This window comes from Porites lutea, chromosome 2, assembly GCF_958299795.1.
Source record: "Porites lutea chromosome 2, jaPorLute2.1, whole genome shotgun sequence".
In the NCBI taxonomy this organism is placed as follows: domain Eukaryota; kingdom Metazoa; phylum Cnidaria; class Anthozoa; order Scleractinia; family Poritidae; genus Porites; species Porites lutea.
In genome coordinates, this window is record NC_133202.1 from 13,164,563 (window position 1) to 13,186,040 (window position 21,478).

The following is a 21,478-nucleotide window of genomic DNA, read 5'->3' on the forward strand; positions in this document are numbered from 1 at the left end:
ATTTATTCAGCCCGTAAAATACACACGACTGGTGCGTCAGATTAATTCGTATGATTTTTTTTATTGAGTTGCCTTTGCAGACGTGATTTATTGAATTGAACCTGTGCTGCATTTGCTTGTAAATTGTTAGATGCACAAGCAACTTAAAGGTCTTTTTTCTAACTTTTGCTGTATAATCAATACATTAATTATGATGAAATCAACAAGTGTGTGACTATGTGATAAACAAGTCAGTGTGCAATACCATAACACTTAAACTTTCCCAGAGTGTGGTATTATTGACAGTGTCTCCAAACCTGAGCTGTTTTACTGGAAGCTTTGTCTTGTCAGTGAGGAGACCGCTGTCTTCACGCCAAACATTGTCATTCGCATCACAATTACAACCATAACTGGGGTCTGCACATGAGTTGTTCATTCCGCATGCGCACTTATCACTTCCAGGTGATGCCCCGCCCCAGTAAGTCATCTTAGTAGAATCACGTGACACCCACCAAGCATATCCGCCCTCTCTGAATAGCATGGAGCGATAACACTCATAATTATTTGATAGACTGCTCGCAGTGTGAAGAGACGCTGGTGAGACTAGCCAGCTGAGATAGACTCGCGCCAGTGTAGTGAATGTCACGTGAGTAGTTCCCAGAGGGTTCATATCCTATCACAAGTGTTCGCTTCTCACTGTCGTGACAGATGACTATCACGCCAACACTAGTCTTGTCTGTCATGTTACAGTACACTGAGAATGGCTCCAGAGCTCCCTCGCCATCTGGATCAATGCTGTAACTTCCACTTGCTGCTTCAAGGTCGCCCTTCTTTAAATCGCTGCATGATGACGCAGCTGCAATAAGAATTATGGTTCCCAATTATTACTTTAATTCGTTATTCCAGTCGTTAATATATATAACCTATTTTCAGACTTCTAATTTTCACAAGATACGAGTGCTTCATTATTCATTGCAACATGTCCTGTACTCCGCATAAGAATTGTACGCGCTGCAGCGTCAACACTGGAAATGAGTCGACTGCAAGTGCAAGTGGATTATGGGTAGCAAGGGAAAGAGAAGAGGTGAGAGTACTTGCCTCCAATGTAGCCCAGGAATTTGATCCATGAATCCCAGTGCACATGTCAAATGCAATCTTATTCTCTAAAAGTGAATTATTTGTTCAGGTCCTTCTCCTACGAGAACAAAACCCTCTTGGAACTATTTAGGCTTTACCTTTTTCGCATTTTTCTCCAGTCCATGGCGGCTTGCAAGAGCAGGCAAAACTGGCTTTTCTTTATGAAAAGAGCAGTAGCCTCCATTTAGGCATTCGGTAATCAGACAGCCCTGAAAAAAAGGGGAAAATTATTTACAACCAAATCCCATCGCGTTACATGATCACGACTGAAATAAGGCTGCACAATGGAGTGTGATCGGTATAACAAAAAGAAACTGTTTAGTTAACAAGATGATTAATGTAGTAAATTTCGTGAGCAAGGAGTAAATAATTAATGGTGAATTGCTTGCCTTGATATCGTTATTGTAATGCATGATAATACAAATTTGGGTTTTGGTTTTTCGTAGAATGCAAAAATAAAAATAGAAATAACAACAACAACAAATAAACAAGAAAAAATAAAACGTACAAATAAGTAGAATAGTTAATTCTGCTTTGAAAAACAGAGTGCACTCATGTTAATAAAACTAAGCAATTAATTATACTAGTTGGTTTCCCAAGAACAGGTGGATTAAAAAGCAATATTACTATGCGGTCGCGCGGTTTACTCAGGTCCCGCGAGCGCATTTTCCCGTTAGATGCTTTTATTCATTGTTTTCAAGTCTAAAAACAATTAAAAAAAATGTTCTAACGGGAGCGGCGGCTATACGAGTATGTTGCTGACTCCACCCTTTGAAAAATTCTCAGAACGCTTTAATTAAAATCCGTTAAGTTTGTAATTTCCCCCGGCCATTAAGTGCCTATTAATTAAAATAAAGAGACAATTTTTTGTCAGATTCACCTAATACCTTAATGAAAAACCGCTAAATTTGTAAATTTTTCAATTTTTGCAAGTTCATCGCGAAATCGTTTATTTTGTACATTTGATTTCAATTCTGAACATAAATGACTTATAGTCCCGGCAAGCAAACGTTAATAACCTTTCTTACGTTAAGAAGCATTGTGGAAGTAGTGCCTGGTTCATCAGTGAGCTTAGAGTCATCGGTGATTGGAGAGAACTTGTGCTTGTTCAGTTTACAATTTCCTTTATTGCTCTTAAATTAAAGTTAGTAAAGGTACACCATGAGCGACTCATGCACGCCTGGCTGCAGGTCATCAAACTAGAAGAACCAACTGTTTTAATTGTTTGGTCTGTTGGACGCTTATTCTCTTTAACAATGAAAAAAGCAGATTTGAAGTGTTCTTCGGTTGCAAAAACTATAGAGGTGATACTAAACAAAATCTGAGTAAAAAGTGAGTAAATCATTTTCTCCGGCTCTTCTAGGTATATCTTCCTGGGCGTCAGGTATTCATCTGCGGAGTGTGGGTGTTAGGATGCTTTAAATTATGGCGCTTTCTAAATTGAGGTTTATGATCAGCAATTAGCATTAGTTCTTAGCTCTTATTAACCGAGCAGGAGGTTTGTATGGGAGAATCTTGACCGAGGTCGCCAGTACAGACCGAACGCAGTGAGGTCTGTACCGGCGACCGAGGTCAAGATTCTCCCATACAGACCGACCAAGCTCGGTTAATAAGATGTTTATTATATGGCCAAACAAGAAAGCAAGGGAACAAAAACATAGATAATTCTATTTGCTTCCTTGCGCGGGCTCATGCATTTAGCTGGCTTTCTTCTGCCACTGGTCTCCAGTCCAAACGGGACAAAAAAATAGCTGTTCAAAGTTCATGCAGCTTTGTACAAACTTCGTCAATGAATGAAGACAAAATTTTTCACACAGGCTCGATGAAAAAGCTTGTGGTTGAAACAACAATTTATGAAAAGTGACCAAAAGTGCAACTGCAATGTAAGTAATGCCTGTTTGTGCCTCGATCGCTCAGCGGTCAGTTCTCATTCAGCCTTGCGATTTTCGACTGATCACCACAGAAAACGTTGATGTTAAATGTGTAGCCTTTGAACTTGTCAATATGCGCTCCGGCAAAAAAAGCCTGAGGCCGGATTTGTTGGACTGTGAAGACATTTTGCTGTGTTGTAGTGGAGGTACTGACTTAGTTTTCTTGGGACTGAGCGGATGTACCTGGCTCACGATTCAGGATAGCAGACATTTCTCGCTGTCGCTTCAGAGATGCTGAATGCAAAGTAGCTGTCGAGGCTTTTCAAATTGTTGTGCCCGATTAGCTGTGCAACGAAGTTTGGCTGAACGTCTGCTTCGAGAAGTCGTCCAACACTGGTCTTTGTGACGGAGAGATTAGAAACCTTCTTCTTGTATGTGTCATCGAGTTTGGCTGCAGAAAACGCTTCTTTGTACTCGGCTCGTACTCAGTGTCATTTTGTTTACGAACGGAGATGAAGAATTTGGACAAAAGAAGGTCGGGCTCATTGGCAGGTATGTTTTCAATTGCTCTAGACTCTTTCAGTGACTGACAAAATTTCTTCTATGCGTTTAAATCGCTCTTAGTCTTGTATTGAGTGTTTTTTTTTATTTCTGCTCCTGCAAAAATTTCTTAATTTCGACTTCATCTTTGCTCGTAGCTTCCTCGGCAAGTCTCAAATATGCCAACGTTTGCACGTTTTCTTTACTTGCTTCCTCGTGAAGGTCCACTGGTTCTCCCATTTAGTATTACTAACAGGAACAAGCCAATTTTTTTTCATATTCTCTGTTTGTAACTTTTTGAGGACAACAGTTACAACAAGATCGGTATAGATGACGGTCTAGATGGGAAAATCTAGACCGTGGTCAAGATCGATTTTAGCCAATCAAATTCTTGAATTTGTTAGTTTCCAGTCCTTTTGAGAATCGGCCATATAATAAACTTGGTTATTAACTGACATGAATGATTGATTCCACTGTCATGGCCTGGGTCACTATATCATTATCACTTTGATTTATAAAATGCGCCGCTTAATAAATGATTTGTACTGCTGGAAAATTAGCTCTGAGCATTTTTACTTTAAAATAGGAATACCAGCCTATATTTTACTAATTGATATGTTATGAGCTAGAAGTTGCGGATATATCAAACGAGAGAAGTGGTTTAAAGTATTTAACTATTTTTATTTCTTTGGCAATGTCGAATATGGAGGTGAGAGGTGTATTCGTTGAAGAGAGGATGTTCCGCACCGAAGGTCCAAAACACCCTCAACATCTGTTTAAGTAGAGGGAGCCTGTGATATTCCCCAAATGAAAGCGAGTCTGAGAGCCAAAGCACAATTGATAACGAAAGGGTTTTTTTAAAGTTTATGATGTGCTAATATGAAAGAAAAGCTTGAAAAAGTTATACCTTTATTATTATAATTATTATAATAATAATAATTATTATTATTATTATTATTATTATTATTATTATTATTATTATTATTATTATTATTATTATGTAAAATTTAGCACGGGGATTTTCTCTGGGGAGAAATATCCAGTCAAGTCTCATCCCGAGACCTCAGACTTCCAGCACTTTTCTGAGGATATGTGCCGATCCGAGGAGTGCCGACTTTTGCATCGTTCTTGTTCGGTTCTTAAAACCTAGTTGCTCCAAGTGGCCTGCCAGCTTCTTTGACACTGAACAGAACAGAAAATACCATAAGATACCATAATGCTCTTTGTTTGTCACCCCAATTTTTTGCATAAGCATTGTTTTCAATTTCTCTTGGGAGGTAAAGAGGCCCCAAGAGAAACTGAAGACAATGCTTATGCAAAATTTTGGAGTGACAAACAAAGAGCATTATGGTATGTTATGGTATTTTCTGGAGTGGTCAATTCACCTACAACCACTGGCACCAATTTTGTCCTTGATTTCCAGATCCTTTGAATCTCTCTTGTCAGGTCTTGGTACTTTTCATACTTTTCAGTTTCTTTCTGCAGTATATTAATTACTATCTCCGGTAACAGCTATGTCCACAATGATTGTTTCCTTATTATTATTATTATTATTATTATTATTATTATTATTATTATTATTATTATTATTATTATTATTATTATTTCTTTTATCACACTCTTTGCTGGTGTTCTTTTGGTGCATCAGCCGGGCGCAAACCATGCACCTAGAGCGTCAGTCACTCAAGTCAATCATTCTGTTCATACACTGAGCACCTTTCTGAGGATTCGTGCAGATCCCAGCATGCAGATCTTTTGAATCTCTGTCATAGTAGCTCTCTCTGATACTTTCTTGATGTTTTCTACCATACCCTTTTTCACTGTACCAAGCGCACCAACAACCACAGGGATCACTACGGTTTTCATATGCCACATTCTCTTATTATTATTATTATTATTATTATTATTATTATTATTATTATTATTATTATTATTATTATTATTAATCATTAACAAAATAGATGGATAGAAATAATTTTGCTGTAACTTTTAGCAAAATATAACTTTTAAGCTGGGTGTTCTTGTTATGAAAAGAGGATTCTAATTAACTAAAAAAAATGAGAGATAAGTAATTAATCGAAAATATGGAAAAGAGAATGAAGAGTTCAATTTAGCAAAGGGTCATCTGGGCAAATCATTACATTGAGTTATTGCAAAACTTTCAATATTATGTTATAATAAAATGTGTGCAATTGTTGCTCTGGTGAAAAAATGTGGCGAACATTCAAACCGTTGCCGCACGGAGTGGATCATTTTTAATGACTCAAAAATGTTTGCAAATGGAATGACGGTTGCACAACCTTAGCTCTCAACCGTCACAAAATAAAGAACGAAAATGTATATTTAGTGGAACTAAGATTTTGCGTAAGACCCCTGTTGAAAATAAAGAAGCTGTGGTAATAGGTTTGGAATTTCGGTTCATTTAAACCAAAAAATATTTCTCAACAGAAAATATAAGCTAATATATATTTTTATTAGTTAAAAAACATTGATAGAGTCATTTTTTAAAATTTCTTTCTTTCTTTATTATTATTATTATTATTATTTTTTTTTATCAGAAATATAAGCTGAATTTTCATGTTTAATTATTTAACCCTCGGATGTACAAGGAGAGTAGTGGGGAGGGGGGGGGGGGGGGTGTTTGCGCCACTCCCCTAAAGTTTTTCTATTTTTTTTTTTTTCTAGACGATAAGACATCAGCACCTGAAGTTTTCTGTAGCTGTTCGTTTATCCCTCGCACCCATTCTGACACAAGTTGAGTGATGGTCAGTTACTATGGTTCACTATATCGAGTGAAAATGCATGTTTTTTCAACTTTTTTCAACAATAAAAGTAAAATCTGTGGATAAAATGATGCAAAGTACTTATTTATGTGTTGTTTTACAAGTTAAGCGCAAACAATTATTTGTGTCCCCAGGACGAGGTTGGATTTCTAATTCTTAATAAAATCCAAGATGGCGGCCAAGGTAGCACATATTTGGTGACTTCACAGACCTCTAGCAGCGTCACCAACCATAAAATATACCTCATCTTGTAGGGAAGATCAAAGGCTTTCCTCTTAAGGCCAAATCGTTTCGAAATACTGCAAAATATCAAACCTCAAGGGGAGGTTTCCTTCAAGTGCATTATTATTATTATTATTATTATTATTATTAGTAGTAGTAGTAGTAGTAGTAGTAGTAGTAGTAGTAGTAGTAGTAGTAGTAGTAGTAGTAGTAGTAGTAGTAGTAGTAGTAGTAGTAGTAGTAGTAGTAGTAGTAGTAGTAGTAGTAGTAGTAGTAGTAGTAGTAGTAGTAGTAGTAGTAGTATTAGTATTAATAGAACGAAAATCCGGAGCTTCAACGAGCTTATTTCAGCCACGATAATGTCGTGTGCTGGCAGCACAGTCGGGTCGACTACGCTTGCTGGTAATTAACGTGGCTGGAGCGTCTGTTGTACGAAATGACTTTTCAGATCCACAAAGTAGAAAAAGAGGGTGTGATCGTCAAGCAGCGACAATAAAAGGAGACGTTGGACGATATATCAAAGAGGGGAACAACGTCACCAGCGCAAAACAGCTTAAGACAGCCATTGAATCTGGTAAAGGGACAATTGGAGTAAATGCAAGCTTTGTTGTCGTCAAAAGGCCAAACATTCCTTCAATCTTGAAAATGGTATGGCATTAGCTTGCTGAATAATTTTGAGTACGAAGAGAGCGGCATACGAGCCAGGAGAGCATTCGATGGGGTCCAGGTAAATTAATTCCGTGGGATACATTTGAGGGAAGCACGCAGACGCTTGAGTAGTTAGACATCCGTAGATCCACCTTTTTATGACGCCAGTAACGCTCCAACGTTCAGATCTGTTAGGCAGAGGTATCTGAAAAACCTCTGCGCATAAAGAGCCGTTCTCAGTATATGATTCACCCTTGCCCCGAGAAAGAGTGCTTGAAAACATATAGCCATTTTTGGCATCTTCGAGCACACCTTGATACAGGGCGACATGAAAAGATTATAGAACACGAAAATTTGCATTACAAGGCTGGAAAACTGTATGCAAGGAAGCTATCGGAAGGGAAGCGCTCGCATTACCATTTTGGAAAGTGATTTTGCCGTTGCAAGTGAAGGACCCCTACTTCCCATGGGATGGGCTTTGAAAACAATATTAAAGAAGAAAGTTCGATTTACAGACAAGCAGAAACAATCTCTGACAGAGGATTTTAACAAGGGACAGGACACAGGACGTGAAAGCAACCCTCAGCAGGTTTCCAAGGCGAGGCGCGATGGCCTTAGCGAAAGACAGAGGAGGTATGCAGGTTTAAGCCTAATGAGGTTTTGAGTGCACAAAAGGTAACTGGATTTTTTGATCTTCTGGCAGTAAAGAAAAAGTCTGATCTGTGTGAAAAGGTACTACGAGAAATTTCTCTAAATCATCCAGTTGTGCGATCTAGTTCGTTCAGACAAATTAGAGAGGTTGACCATTGACGAGTTGAATCAAATTTGCAGCGACCTTTAAGTGGACTTGTCCGATCTACCTTCTAAACGGAGAAAGAAGCCCTTCATTCAGCGACTCGAAAATTAAAATTAGTGGAAGAGTGCTCTTGCCGACAAAATGCATGAAAGAAGAATGGAATTGTAGTTCAAAGTTTCTTTTCTTTTTTTTTTTTTTGACATACATTTTTAGCATGTAATCTTGTCCGCTAAAATAAACTGGGAAGTGCATGGTTGTAAAGCTGACCGAGAACTCACGTAATCACTAAGCATACATTGTAGATCATTGACAGAGGATATCAAGCTGTAAATTACCCAAATCAATAGACCTCTACAGGTTGAATGCTACATTTTCTCAATACAGGACATGTGATAATTGAGAACTGTTCCTTTCAAATTTCGTGTTATTCACGTGCATATGAGCGGATAACTTATAAAAAAGACAAAGGGTAAAGTTTCGCTGGGGCCTCTATTGGGTAAACAAACATAAAAGCTAAAGAGATCTATTCTGATGACGGTAGTGATTTCCAATTGGGGCAAAGAGGGAACGTTGCAATTGTTTGCTGGGGCTTGGGGACTAGTAGGGGAGGACCCTGGGAACCATTCGTATCGCCAGTTTTGATCCGCGACGCTGACCAAAAGGATGGAAGCTCCGTGAACGAGAAGGTCGTAGCCCTATGCGTCCTTTTGCGTCCATGTTCGCACGCGAGCGGCGTCTATGCATATATCTAATAAATATTTAAATATATCGACGTAAAAAGCCGATATGAGTATGAAAATTCAGGGGCAAGCCCATCTATTGCTCTCAGCTCGGCTTTCCTCCCGTTTCCGTGGCCCCACCTTGCCTGCACACAGACGTTCCTTTTTTTCTACAGCGAACGCGAGAAACGTTTGACAATGTATTGTTTACACAACTGTTACATATCAATTAAAGGACCTTCCTTCGTCTCCGTAAGATCCGTGATAATTGTCAGTGAGGTCGTACACAAATTAAATATAAACAAGGTTAAGATATGTGCAATGCTGACGTTTGACTTAGCTAACTACGCGAACCTCGTATCGATCCTCACTCTCGAGTGAAATGATCCGATTGCTCAGGGAAAACAAATTGGGAAATATGCATAATTATACAGATCATACAGTCAGTGAGACCCGGGAGAGATGGGGGGCTTGTGGGCAACGAGGGAAAATCGTTTATTGAAGAGAACCGAACTTAATAAAAGTTGTCAGAAAATGATTTACAATTAAAACAACTCACAGCAACTGAACTATTGCTGCTTGAAAATGAAAGATATTCTGATGCAGCGTTAAAAATAAAGAGTACCATTTAGCTACTGCTATTACATTTAGTAAACTCAAAGTGTACTGCGCTCATTTATATCGCTACTCAAAACTATATACATAGAAGTTTAAAATTAATTAGTTTAAATTTATTTTCTTTATGTTAACTGCTGACTGATTTTTTTCGACAACAAAGTTAACCAAAGTTAAAGTATAAATTATAACAAAATAAGTAAAGAAATACAACAAGTTGAAGCTTTTCAGAGTCAATCCTATACAAATTCAGTGTTAATCTTTTGCTATTTTGCTACAACACGAAAATCAAAAACAAAATAAAGAAATGTCATCAACTCATTTGCAATTAAACATACGTTATTGATTTAATAGTTGTCACAACAATAACAATAAATCATATGACAACAACGACAAGTTTTTTTTTTTTTATGAGTGATATCCAGGTGATCATGCTGTACCGTAACATATAAACTTTCCCAAAGTGTGGTAGCCTAGCTCCCACCATTCACCTGTGTCACCAAACCTGAGCTGTTTTACTGGAAGCTTTGTCTTGTCGGTAAGGAGACCGCTGTCTTCACGCCATACATAATCATTCATATCACAGTTACAGCCAATCCGATAGCTATAGCCTGCACATGAGCTGGTCATCCCGCATGCGCACTTACCACTTCCAGGCGATGCTCCACCCCAATAAGTCATCTTAGCAGAATCACGTGACACCCACCATCCGTATGGATTGGCAAACCAGAAGCCTGAGTGTCGCCACTCATACTTGATAAACTGCTGGCCGTGTGAGGAGACACTGGTGAGACTGGCCAGCTGGCGTAGACTGGCTCCTCTGTAATGAATATCACGTGAGTAGCTGCCTGGGCTTTCAAATCCTTCCACACGAGCCCTGTTCTCACTGTCGTGACTGATCACCGTCACGCCAACTCCATTCTTGTCATTCATGTCGCAGTACACTGAGAATGGTGCCATATCTCCTTCACCATCTGGATCAATGTCGTAATATCCACTTTTGCTGTAGGGTCGCCGTTCTTTAAGTTGGTGCACGATAACGCAACTGTACAAAGAAGGATCCCGATTATTCTTTTTATTAGTTATTCCGGTCCTAAAATGACCTGTTTAACAGACTTAGTCTTAGACAGAGGTCAAGTACTAGTGTTGACTATTAAGGAAGCTTAAAGGATAGTATGCTACAGACATTACTATGTAAACTGAGCGATAATCAAGCCGTCAATAGCTGTCACACAGAAAGTAGGAGAGTACGATGCTTGGATGATATACAGCTATTTTGAGAAAGGTTGTTGGAAAATGTGCACGCGACAATCCCGAAAAGTATTGTGGGAAAGGTATTGAAAGGTGTTGTCAATGTTCTTGAAAGAAATTTGAAAGAATGACACGAGAGGCCATGGAAAAGCTAAAAGAGCGAAAGCGAAAGCGAAAGCTAAAGGAAAGCAAAAAAGTTGGTTCGACAACTGCAGTGTCAGGAACAGTATATTTATCATATCCCATCTTACCTTTCAGGATTTTCGCGTGCACATTTCTCTGGAAACCTGTCTCCAAATAGCTGTAAACACGATTGATTTCCCCGGGGTGCAACGTGGAAAAATTGGGGTAAACATGGGTAAACTGGGTTAAACGTGTAAGCTTTCGTAAACATCGGTAAACGGGGTGAAACATGGGTAAAAAGGAGTAAACATGGGTAAACGGGTAAGACCGCAAATAAACTTGGGTCAACATACTAGGTAAATAAATTTAAAAAAACGTGAATAAACTGGGCTAAACAAAGAACGGGAAGAAACGTGGATAACTTGGGAAAAACATGGGTATCTGCAACGGGGTAAAACATGCGTGACAGGGATAAAAGTGGATAAACTGGGGTATAACATGGGTGAACGGTGTGAAATGCGGATAAACTAGGGTAGACATGGGCAAACAGGAAAAGCTGGTGTAAAGACGGAAAACGGGGTAAAGCATGGCTAGAGTGGGTAAAACGTAGATAAACTGGTATAATCATGCTTAAACGGGGTAAACGTGGGAAAACTGGCGTGGCAAAAGTTGATTTTCTCATACCAATCTCGTTAATTTTCGGCGGCTGTTGCAATTGCTACTTTTGATATATAGGGCTGAAAATTCACAGCTTACCAAATTTTATATGCTCTTTCAGCACATGCTAACAAACTTTTTCAAAATCGAACTGGGCCTACTTGTTTGAACGCCGGTTAGTGCTAACCGGCGGTTAAATTTTAACCCGGCTTTCTTTTTCTTTTTCTTTTTTTTCTCTTTTTTTTTTAATCAAAAGCACTCTCTCGATTAATTAAATATTGCGTGATCCTGACAGTTACGATAGGAATATGCAGATACATTATGCAAATTTGCCACATTGTGTCACCAACCTTCACAGCTATTTGTTACTAGGGATATAACTTTTTCTGATCCTTTACTTAATTTTAGCTTCATTTAAAGACGCTTTCATCCTTTCTCCTACGTTTCGAATATACCATGAACCGAAACTAGAAAGAGAAGTCAGGCGGCATCATTTCTCTACAAATTTGACTTATGCAAATTTGTGACCTTTTGCCGCTGGTGGTCACGAAACTGTTTATTTTGTAAAGGCGAATCTGGAGTAACCAGATTTTTTATTTCATATTCTGTTAATATAACAGCTGAACTTTGTCCTAGTATACATTTTGGCTAGGTATCACACATATCAAGGTGAGTTTTTTGCCCCTGAAGTTGCTTCATTTTTGCGCTTGGTGGTAGTTTTTAAAAAACCGTAAAAAATTCAAAATCGTGTTTATGGTTTAAAACATACCATGGATAGAAAGAAAAGATAAAATTCGTTTGAACAAACATATTTCTGTTTTATAGCTTTTAATCTTGCCTCGGTACCGACGCGATAAAGTAGGCCATTTTTACTCTCATTTTTGCATAATTAATTAGGTAAAAACCGCTATTTTCGTTTTTCCTCATTTTCTCGAACACTATAGATTCTTGAAAGTTGAAAATATTTTTTTCGAAGATAGTTCCCCAAAGGGGTTTTTCTGACAAATTATCAGAATTTTCGATTTACTCATTGCTTTTCCTAGCTTGTTATGTTGTCTACCATTTCTCGTGGCTAAAACATAATCACAGTTAGGCTTGAGAAGTGGGCAAATGTGGTTGATGTAGCCTTCTAGGACTAGCACAATGGTGTCTTCCAGCTGTCTTGAGCAGTTTTTGGTCTATGAATCCGCCCTTCGTCCTAGCTTTGTCGACCATCTCTACGGTTAGATATTGGTATGTCATCGGGTGTGGGCCTTTAACCTTGATAAACAAATAGACGGCCAGAAATTTGGTAACAAACGATACTCACAGTGGCGAAACAGTATCTGGTTTATCCCAGCAGGTTTTAAGAATAGCGCGGCGAGTAACGCCCCACCACCTCTAAAAGCTCTTCCATGGTGGCCCAGTGCCCCTTGGCTTCTAAAGCATCAATATCGAGTTCGCTGGTTCATTGCAACCTCATCATCTTTGAGACGGTTTTTCGTGCCCTTTTTAAGTACATTTCTGCTGTGGACAGGCCTCTCCATACTGTTTCTGGTACACCATTTACTTTTCTGAAATCCGCCAATTCTGCAATGGTCTCCAAGTAACCTATGCGTCCCGCGTGTCCGAGTTTCCATTCATCCTGCATCATATCAATGAATTTAAATAGGAGATTCAGTGAACATAGGCTAAAATCAACAATGCCAAACGTGAGCTCCTCTTCGTCTTCGCAACAGAATTTGAGAAACTTTAAACACCTGCTGGCAATTTGCTGTGCTTGTCGATCACTTTTACAACCCCCGCCGCTGCCAGTTAGCCATGAGAAAAAACATCTTTGCAATGTTGTTTTTCAAGGCGAAAGAGGCAATTGCTCTACCCTGCGAGTAGAGGCCCTTCGATCTTCCTAGATAAGTCGGGAAGATCGAAGGGCCTCTGCTCGCAGGGTACAATTGCTCTTGTTGTACGTGGAATCGTCCGATCATTGGCTTCAATTTTCTTGGATTGATTATGAGCACTGTTTGGCTTCTCGTCGAAGTAATAGTACCAACTGTGTTTGTTCTTTACTTGTGTTCTACAGCCCCTTTGGGTAGTGAATCTCTCGTGGTTACAAATTAATTTGCACTGGGCAGTGAAAAAGACCATCACAGTCATCCTCTCGTATGGGAAGTCTCTTTGGTTTAGGCGATGCATTTGCTAACTTTGACCTGTTGACATCTTGCCTCGTTTGTTCATCTTAAGCATTAGCTTGAAATCGATATCTTTCTAAAGTATGCACGCACTTATACTAGCAAAAGGATCCCCAAGGGATCGTCCTATTCGCCAATGAGAAATTTTTTAGCCCATCTCTGCCTACACTTCGTCATTCATGCCCCTTACCCCATTGTTGTCTTGTTCGTATTTGGTGCACAATTAATCAAAAGGAACAAGGACACAAGCCTGAACTTGCGCGGGCAAGCCTGAACGCGATTGAACATGTAGCGGGCAAGTCTCGTACTTAACTTAATTGTAGAAGGATATATGTTTTGATAAATTTTTATAGCGGAGGTGATGGACAGTAGTTTCAGATAGCCTAAGATAAATAGGAACTATTGGTCCCTATTCCTTTTAAATTACACTTTGCACAAAATGGAACGCTAGTTCTTTTGTCACAAATTCGGAACCTGTTCCCATTTATACGCGGAACATAACACTCATTTCGAGGAACAAAAAAACACCTCGATTAGGAACAATTCCGTTCCTGTTGGGCATGAACAGGAACAATTTGAACCGAAAGGGAACAGGGCTTTCCGAACAGCAGTGAATATTCCAGTAAATAGGAATAATTTGTTCCTTACTGTGTCGAGCAAGAAGTTAGATTCGGAACACTTGTTCCCCAATCCCTTCAAAAGGAACATGAAGCGAAATCGGAACCGTTGAAAGAGAACCTTTTGTTCCTGAAAGGATAAAAGAAGAACCAGTTGTTCCTTTTGACAAAAATGAAAAGGAACTCTGTGTTCCAATTTGCTGCTAACGGACCAGATCGTTCCGAAATTTGCCGACCTCTGTTCCTATTGTGCAAAGAAAGTTCCTTTAGTGTGCGATCCTAGGTTGTTCCTAAACCAATCAAAGGAACAAAAAGCAAAAACGCGCGGAACACTACGTTTTTGAAAAAGAGTTGTTTCTTCGTGTCGCGTCACTTAAAATCAAACTCTGAAATTTTCCTCATGCAAGAAACGGCCTAACAATACTAAGGACAAAAATGCAATTGAAAACTACGGTGTTTTAACATGAAATGTTGCTATCACAACTTTTGGGGAATGTATATGATGATAATGATAATGATACTGATACTGATAATAGTAATAATAATAATAATGATGACGATAGTGATAACGATAACGAAAAACAAAAATAACAATGACAAAAATAATGATAACTAAAGGAGAAAACAATTCAGTTAAATTTAGCACCGAGATACTAACCTGTCAAAGAAGTAGGTAGGTTTGACGCAGATGGCCCTGCTGAAAAAGTAGTGGTTCTTGTTGCTGGCGACGTCGATGCTTTTAAGGGAGAAGATGTTAATTAAATTTATAAAAAAAAGCCAACATTTTAAGATATTGAATATTCCAAAGTGAAGATTAATCTTGAATACAGTGGCAGCGGAACCTTGATATAACCAAACGAAGGGCCAAGGGTCTGACAAAATATAGTTTGCTATAACAGGGTTTCGTTATATCGAATTTGAGTGCCATATATTCACTATTACTGGTACGGGGAATACCGAGAATTTCGTTATGTAGAGGTTCGTTAAATCGAGGTTCCTTTGTAAATAACTTCTTCTGACGCGTAAAAGATAAAGAGAAAAAGGCAACAATCAATAGAATTAAAACAATAACGAAAACACTACGAATTTATGATAGAATAAAGTCAATTAAAATTAATGTTAGTATTACTTGCCTTCACATTGTGTTCCGTCGTTGGTAAAACCAAGTTTACAAATGCATAAAAAAGATCCAGGAACATTTGCACAATTCGGCGCATCCCCGCAGCTGTGTGATCCGTCATTACATTCATCGATGTCTACCCGCGGGATGAGACAGGAAGTAAAAAGCAAAACTGGATATTATTATAATAAACTTCATTTCAAATAATTTGTTTTTAGACGAATGCTGTTTTTCCGGCTTAGGGTAAATATTTTATTTTTGCTGATTTTAGGCTGAAAACATTCTTGATTTATTCTTAAATCATCGCTTCTAACTTTTCCTTATTAGAGTATAAGTGACTGATCGTGGTTGCAGAGCAGCCATGATGGATACAGACAGCCGGCAAGCCTAATAAGGCCTTTTCAGTTTTCACTAGCCTTCCAGTATATATTCAATCCTAAGGATTAAATAAAAGAACTTGAAAAAATAGCATTAAAGTTACTGTTATAGCAATATCATCATCATCATTATTATTATTTTTCCTTCGTGCTGAAACAATGCCCATTATACCGTTGTTATGCTTTACGCTTTCAATGAAAGTTAAATTGGCAGTCGCATAGAATAAGTGAAAACGTTTTTGTTATAAAAGCAAGGAAGTAACGGGATGTCGATTGTGTAACACATACGACTGTGTAGCATACAACAGTAGAAAAGGCAAAGTTAAATAGGGTAGCCATACCTTCGCAATTGTCTCCTTCAAAACCATCACGGCAAACACAGCGGTAGCCTTTATCCGTGAAGCCCACCTGACACAGGAAGTTCTCTCCTGAGGATAATTTAATTTTATATACGACATAAAAGCGTCCTCTTACTATGTACTACAAACCCTTATAAACCAAAGCCTGACCTAGTCACCTCTGTATTAGCACTAGCCTGCGTAGCAGGCGCCGGTTTTGTTAGGGCAAACTGGAGAAATTTTAAGGACACGCGCGCGCAGGAGAGGAGGAAATTAAAGGGGTGATCTTTTCTGCCTTTGTTAAGACGATTCCTTATTACCACGTACTTAAATAAATGTACTGAGGAGACAAATGTTCCATGATTTGTTTAAAGGTTTTTTCCTTAGAGGTATTGTTGTAATGAGATTGAAACAACCTGCAAACAATGGACGGGGCTAGTGAATGGGACAATCCCACGTCTCAAAAACCCCCTACTGCCGACGTAAGTGCAAATCAGTCTATCAAGCGACAGCTCCACACAACACGTGTGGAAGCTGTCGGCTGGGAACCGCACGGCAGTTCTCCCAAGAGATGCGAGGGGAAGACGGATCATGGGTTTGGTGTATGTGTGCCCCTTGCTTTAATTTGTCCTTTGAAAATAGTGACCTAAACTGTTCACTACATAAAGAATTTGAAATCTCGACTTTACATAAAAAATTTTCGAGATTTGAAGTTTGTGTTTTTGTCCGAAGTTGCGCACAAGTCATTTTGCGTAAAATTTAGTGGTCTTATAAGCAAACTTAAAATCCTCGAAAAATCATATTGAAGTCCGCGAATATTCAACGTGCAGACTTAATTATACTTGGTCTCTTTTTAAAGCAAGGAAAATTATGGTGCGTCAATGAAGCCTTTCGAATTCTTTTGCTTAAAAAACTCAAAAAAGTCCGAGGCGTTATTATTTTTCTTAGTTGCATGCAATAAAAAATTCCAGCAGGCAAATGCGCTGCCATAAGCAAATACCGCAAATGCAAATGTAAATAAGGCGAGATGAACACGGGACTCACAATCATACACACGGCTCGTGGATTCTCTGCTCTGTATCACGTGTTCGCGTTCGTGTTTTTTCTGCCCCTAGGACAATCACGCACTGCTGTATTAGGAGGCCGCGAGGCTTCCCGTTAGCAATAATAATAATAATAATAATAATAATAATAATAATATAGATTTAGCCAGGGCTAAAAGCGAAGCTCCTATTAACTCGAATTTATAATTTAAATCAAACACTAAACTTGCAATTGTATTCCACAAATCAGTTAACTTTAGAGCACATTCGTGTGATTTTTGAGGGAAAGGTTAAGTGATTTTAGAGAAAAATAATTTGCAAACATTCCAAGTTAAGAGTGAAATTAATCTACATCAAGTTGATAGCCTTATATGTACACCCAAAGAATAGCAATCATCTTCGATCACATTTAAGAGCCATAATGGCTCTTAATCACAGTAGATTAGGCCTGGAAAACAAATCCTTGGAAAACAAATCAGGCCGATTTTTTTTGCTTTCGACAAGTTTATCATTTACTTTGCAAAATCTTGCCAACAAGTCTGGGAAGGTGTAAACCAACCTTTCATACTTTTTATACATCACATCTGAGGTGAAACAGTACCATAAGGCGCTGTTTTATCATACAGACCTCGGACAGAATGCGATATTTCACAATTTTTCAATACATTTTGCACTCATTCAATATTCAGGACGATCGAAGCACGCGTTATGGGCTTTTACCGAAACCGTTAAAAATATTTCCGAGATCACCTATACGGCTAGCCGGTTCTCGATAGTCTTTTGACAAGCGCCAAAGTCGACTGTTTAAATCAAGATTAATAGAGTTATACGCTTCAACATGATAAAGAATCTATTATGTTTATTTTTTATCTAATGATTTTATAACGATGGCGTTTGATACGCGCGGCATTTTGAGTACTCCTGCAAGCGATGTATTGTTCATGAGCGACTGAAAACAAACGGCACAGCGATTAAAACTGCAAAAGAGCGGGCCACTAACAATCAATAAAAGGAAAATAATTCGGTGAAACATATACAGAGACAACAATTTTCATTTACGAAGACAAGTATTAAAGTGTCTCTGAAAATCCTTGTTTATGTTTTAAGCCGGCTTCCCGGCGTTTACTTTTTTCAAAGATGAACTCGAGGCAAGAAAATCGCTCAAAGCTTTTTTTTACAGCCAGAATTATAACTAACTATTCTTTGGAAAGTTTTCTTTCTGTTTGCGGTGAGAAGATGTCTATTAAGGCTTTTTAAAGTTCTATAAGCTTGTAATCAAACCTCACCTGATACTCGGTCAGATCATTGTCTCAAATCAGTCTTAAAAACGTGCATAAACTAAATAGCCGCATAAACTACGCCCAACTTCATTAAATTAGATATAAAAAAAACAAACATCAAATACAATGATTACTTAGGCTTACCATTCGAGATGCACTGAAAACTATCAAGTAAGGCCAGAATCGCTTCAGACTTTTCAACCCTCTTACGCATCAAGCAAGGTGAAAAACGAAAACGATGCCATCCAAAATCAGATTTCCGACTTTGACAAGCGACGTATTTCTCAACCAAAACCCAATAAACGAACTGGCTATGAATAACAGAAGACTTCTGATAGCAGCAGAATTTCATTTTGTACATTCAGTGGAAAAAGACAGTTAAAAACATCACAAGTTGATACAAAACTCTGTCATCTTCAGCTATCAAAAAAAAAAAACAAATTTCAAGATACTGCATAAATTTTCCGCATGAACTCACCTGTCGAATTTTGACCAATCAGAGCATAAAAATTGGACGTAAAGCGTGACCAACGCGTGAACTTGGTGAGAAAAGACAAAAGCAACTGGCATGTCTTCCCTTCCTGTAAAAACTGGCTGAATTTTAGCTTCCGAGGTCAGTTTGAAATCAAAATTTTAATTGTGCGGCACATATTAAAAAACTTAAACTTGAGCCTGCGATCCTTTGAAAACTAGTAACTTGTCAGCGGATAACTTCAAAAAGATACTTGAACTCTATGGGTCGATACCTGAGCCTGCGATACAGTCAGGTGATACTGGTCAGCGGATACCCTGTTTTGACAGCTGTCAATTGATCACAACATTGATGTACATTATGTGTGCAATATCAGTCTTCCTGTGCTCCCAAAATAGCTAGAAAGTGAGATATTAAACATTGGTTGCCCTGTGTTGCGGACGGACGGGCGGGCGGGCGGGCGGTGTACGGTCACGTGATTACCAAATTTTCTGCGATGGGTAGATTTACTTACCCATGGTGCTCCGCAGGCGCCCTTCGCGCGCCAGAGCTCCGCTAGTAATAATAATAATAATAATAATAATAATAATAATAATAATAATAATCAATGTTTTCATGTCTTTACTTCGAAAGTTGTTTACCCCTTGATATTAATAACCAAATTTATTTTAAAAAAAAGGGTTCTGATACCTCAACTGCATAGTGAATATACCCTTCCTTTTCCTCCAAACCAGATTGCGATGAACTTTCATCCATAAAGTTTTTCAACTCGCACATGCGTCCTCCGTGCTCGTCAGGACCTACATTGATGGACACGCAGTTTGGTTCCCTGAAGCACTTGACACGGCAACTTCCTTCATTGGCTACTTTCTCAGTTTTTATCACATGACCCGGAAGTATTTTCCCGTCTACTGGTTCCTTGAAAATCAGGATGCGATTGTATCCTGTGGCATACACTGTAGAAAATAAATACAGTGGGATGAAGGCTTTAATATTAAGTAAATTTTGTGCTGTCGCTCTCGGGGGGGAGGGGAGGGGAGAGATTAACAAAGCTGAAATCCTGTTACTTACCGGCTGAACATGTAAACCATGTTAAAAAGTTGGCTGTTCGCCATTTGCGCATCTTCCATAATAAACCTTACTTGCTCCCTCCCCCACCTGCCCAACAAAGTTTTGTAAAACCTTTGTTTTGTTGTTGTTTTTTTTTTCTACTGGTATTTAAGTTTTCCCAGGAGAAATTAAAGACAATTATGCAAACTTCGTAATTTCAAGAAATTGGCTGTTTGCCATTTGCGCATGGTCTATAATACACCTTGTTTGTTCCCTCCCCCACAGAGTTTTTCATAACGTTTGGTTTTTATTTCTACTGAGTATTTCAGTTTTCCCAGGAGAAATTGAAGAGAAATAATATGCAAAATTAGGGGGAGAGGGTGCAAACAAGAAGTTGTATTATGATGTGCAAATAGCAAAAAAGTCTCAGGTTAGCGCACTTGAACTATCTTTGTCAATTAGCTGCGGGTGGTGCTATAACTTGTGTTTGCATTGTCAGACATTTTTCGCCTTCAGGCGTTTCAGTCTTATCTTGTCTTGCCTCCCACAGATAGAAATTTTAAAGAGCATATTTGAGCTTTAGGATTTCCTAAACTGGCCTGTAAAATGAAAAGTTTTAAGTACAGTAAAACCTGTATTTAATTGAACTCGAAAACTTGCGCCTTCCTCGGATAGAGCAATTATATTAAAGAATCAGTTTTGGGCACGTAGCCATAGGTGTAATTGAATACTATACTAGAAAACGCATCCCCGAGAACTTGAATAGCACACCTACAAAGATGCATTTTGCGTAAGAAAAAAAAAACTTTTTGTATTAGCCCACTGATTCGTTTTATTTCATGATACCTTCAGCGACATTTTTAATTCTAAGTTCAGAATACAGGCGGAGGTGTCTAAGATGTTTTAGTTAATTTCTATGACTTAACAATAAGCTTGTGAAAAAGATACCTAGGTGTTTCAATGTAGCTACGATAAATAGCTTATTAAGTCAATTTATAGTGTAAATTCCCAAGAATGCTATTATTCCGATTTTCCTAGCTAACATTAGTTGAGCCTTTATATGAACCACAAAGTATGTCACTTACCAGCATAAACCAATGTGCAAATTCCAAATGTAATCCACATAAGAAAAGTGATTGTCCTGGTAGCAGAGGCCGTCATGGTCTCTTTTTTTCACTTTCAGTTGTCCCTAGGTACGACTTGCATGTTGCTATGAAATGACCATGCAAACCGCAAGCGACTCGTTTAAGTTTTTCAATGTGACGACAGTTAAACAAATTTCCTTTATAATGTAGTAAATTATTCATAAGAAGTAGGAACTCTTAGCGTTTACCTATCTTGTGAGATCTAACTAGCTTTTCGTCAGCTCTAAAAATTCATTTGTAAACTTGTCATGAACTGTGTATTCTCGTTCTCGGGGTCCGCTATACAAAAAAAAAGGAAGCTCAAAAAAATAAAGGTTAAAAAAATAAAAGATCACACTTAAAAATAATGAAGATAATACTTGCAGTTGTCGGTTTTTCTTATTACCTTTCAGAGATGAATCCTAAGCTTTCTTAAAAAAAAAACTAATAATAATAATAATAATAATAATAATAATGATAATAAACAGGCTAAGCAAGCCGTTATTTTCTGCGATGTGCTTTATATATATTTGTCCGACATTTTTTTT

General features: G+C 38.3%; 3 pseudogenes; all 3 read right to left on the reverse strand.

Annotated features, from left to right (window-relative positions):
- Nucleotides 1-230: 230 nt before the first annotated feature.
- LOC140925661 (contactin-associated protein-like 2) lies at nt 231-848 on the reverse strand (annotated as a pseudogene).
- Nucleotides 849-9,739: 8,891 nt separating this feature from the next.
- On the reverse strand, nt 9,740-20,967 carry LOC140925662 (neurexin-4-like; annotated as a pseudogene).
- Nucleotides 11,613-15,367, reverse strand: LOC140927295 (uncharacterized; annotated as a pseudogene).
- Nucleotides 20,968-21,478: the final 511 nt, after the last annotated feature.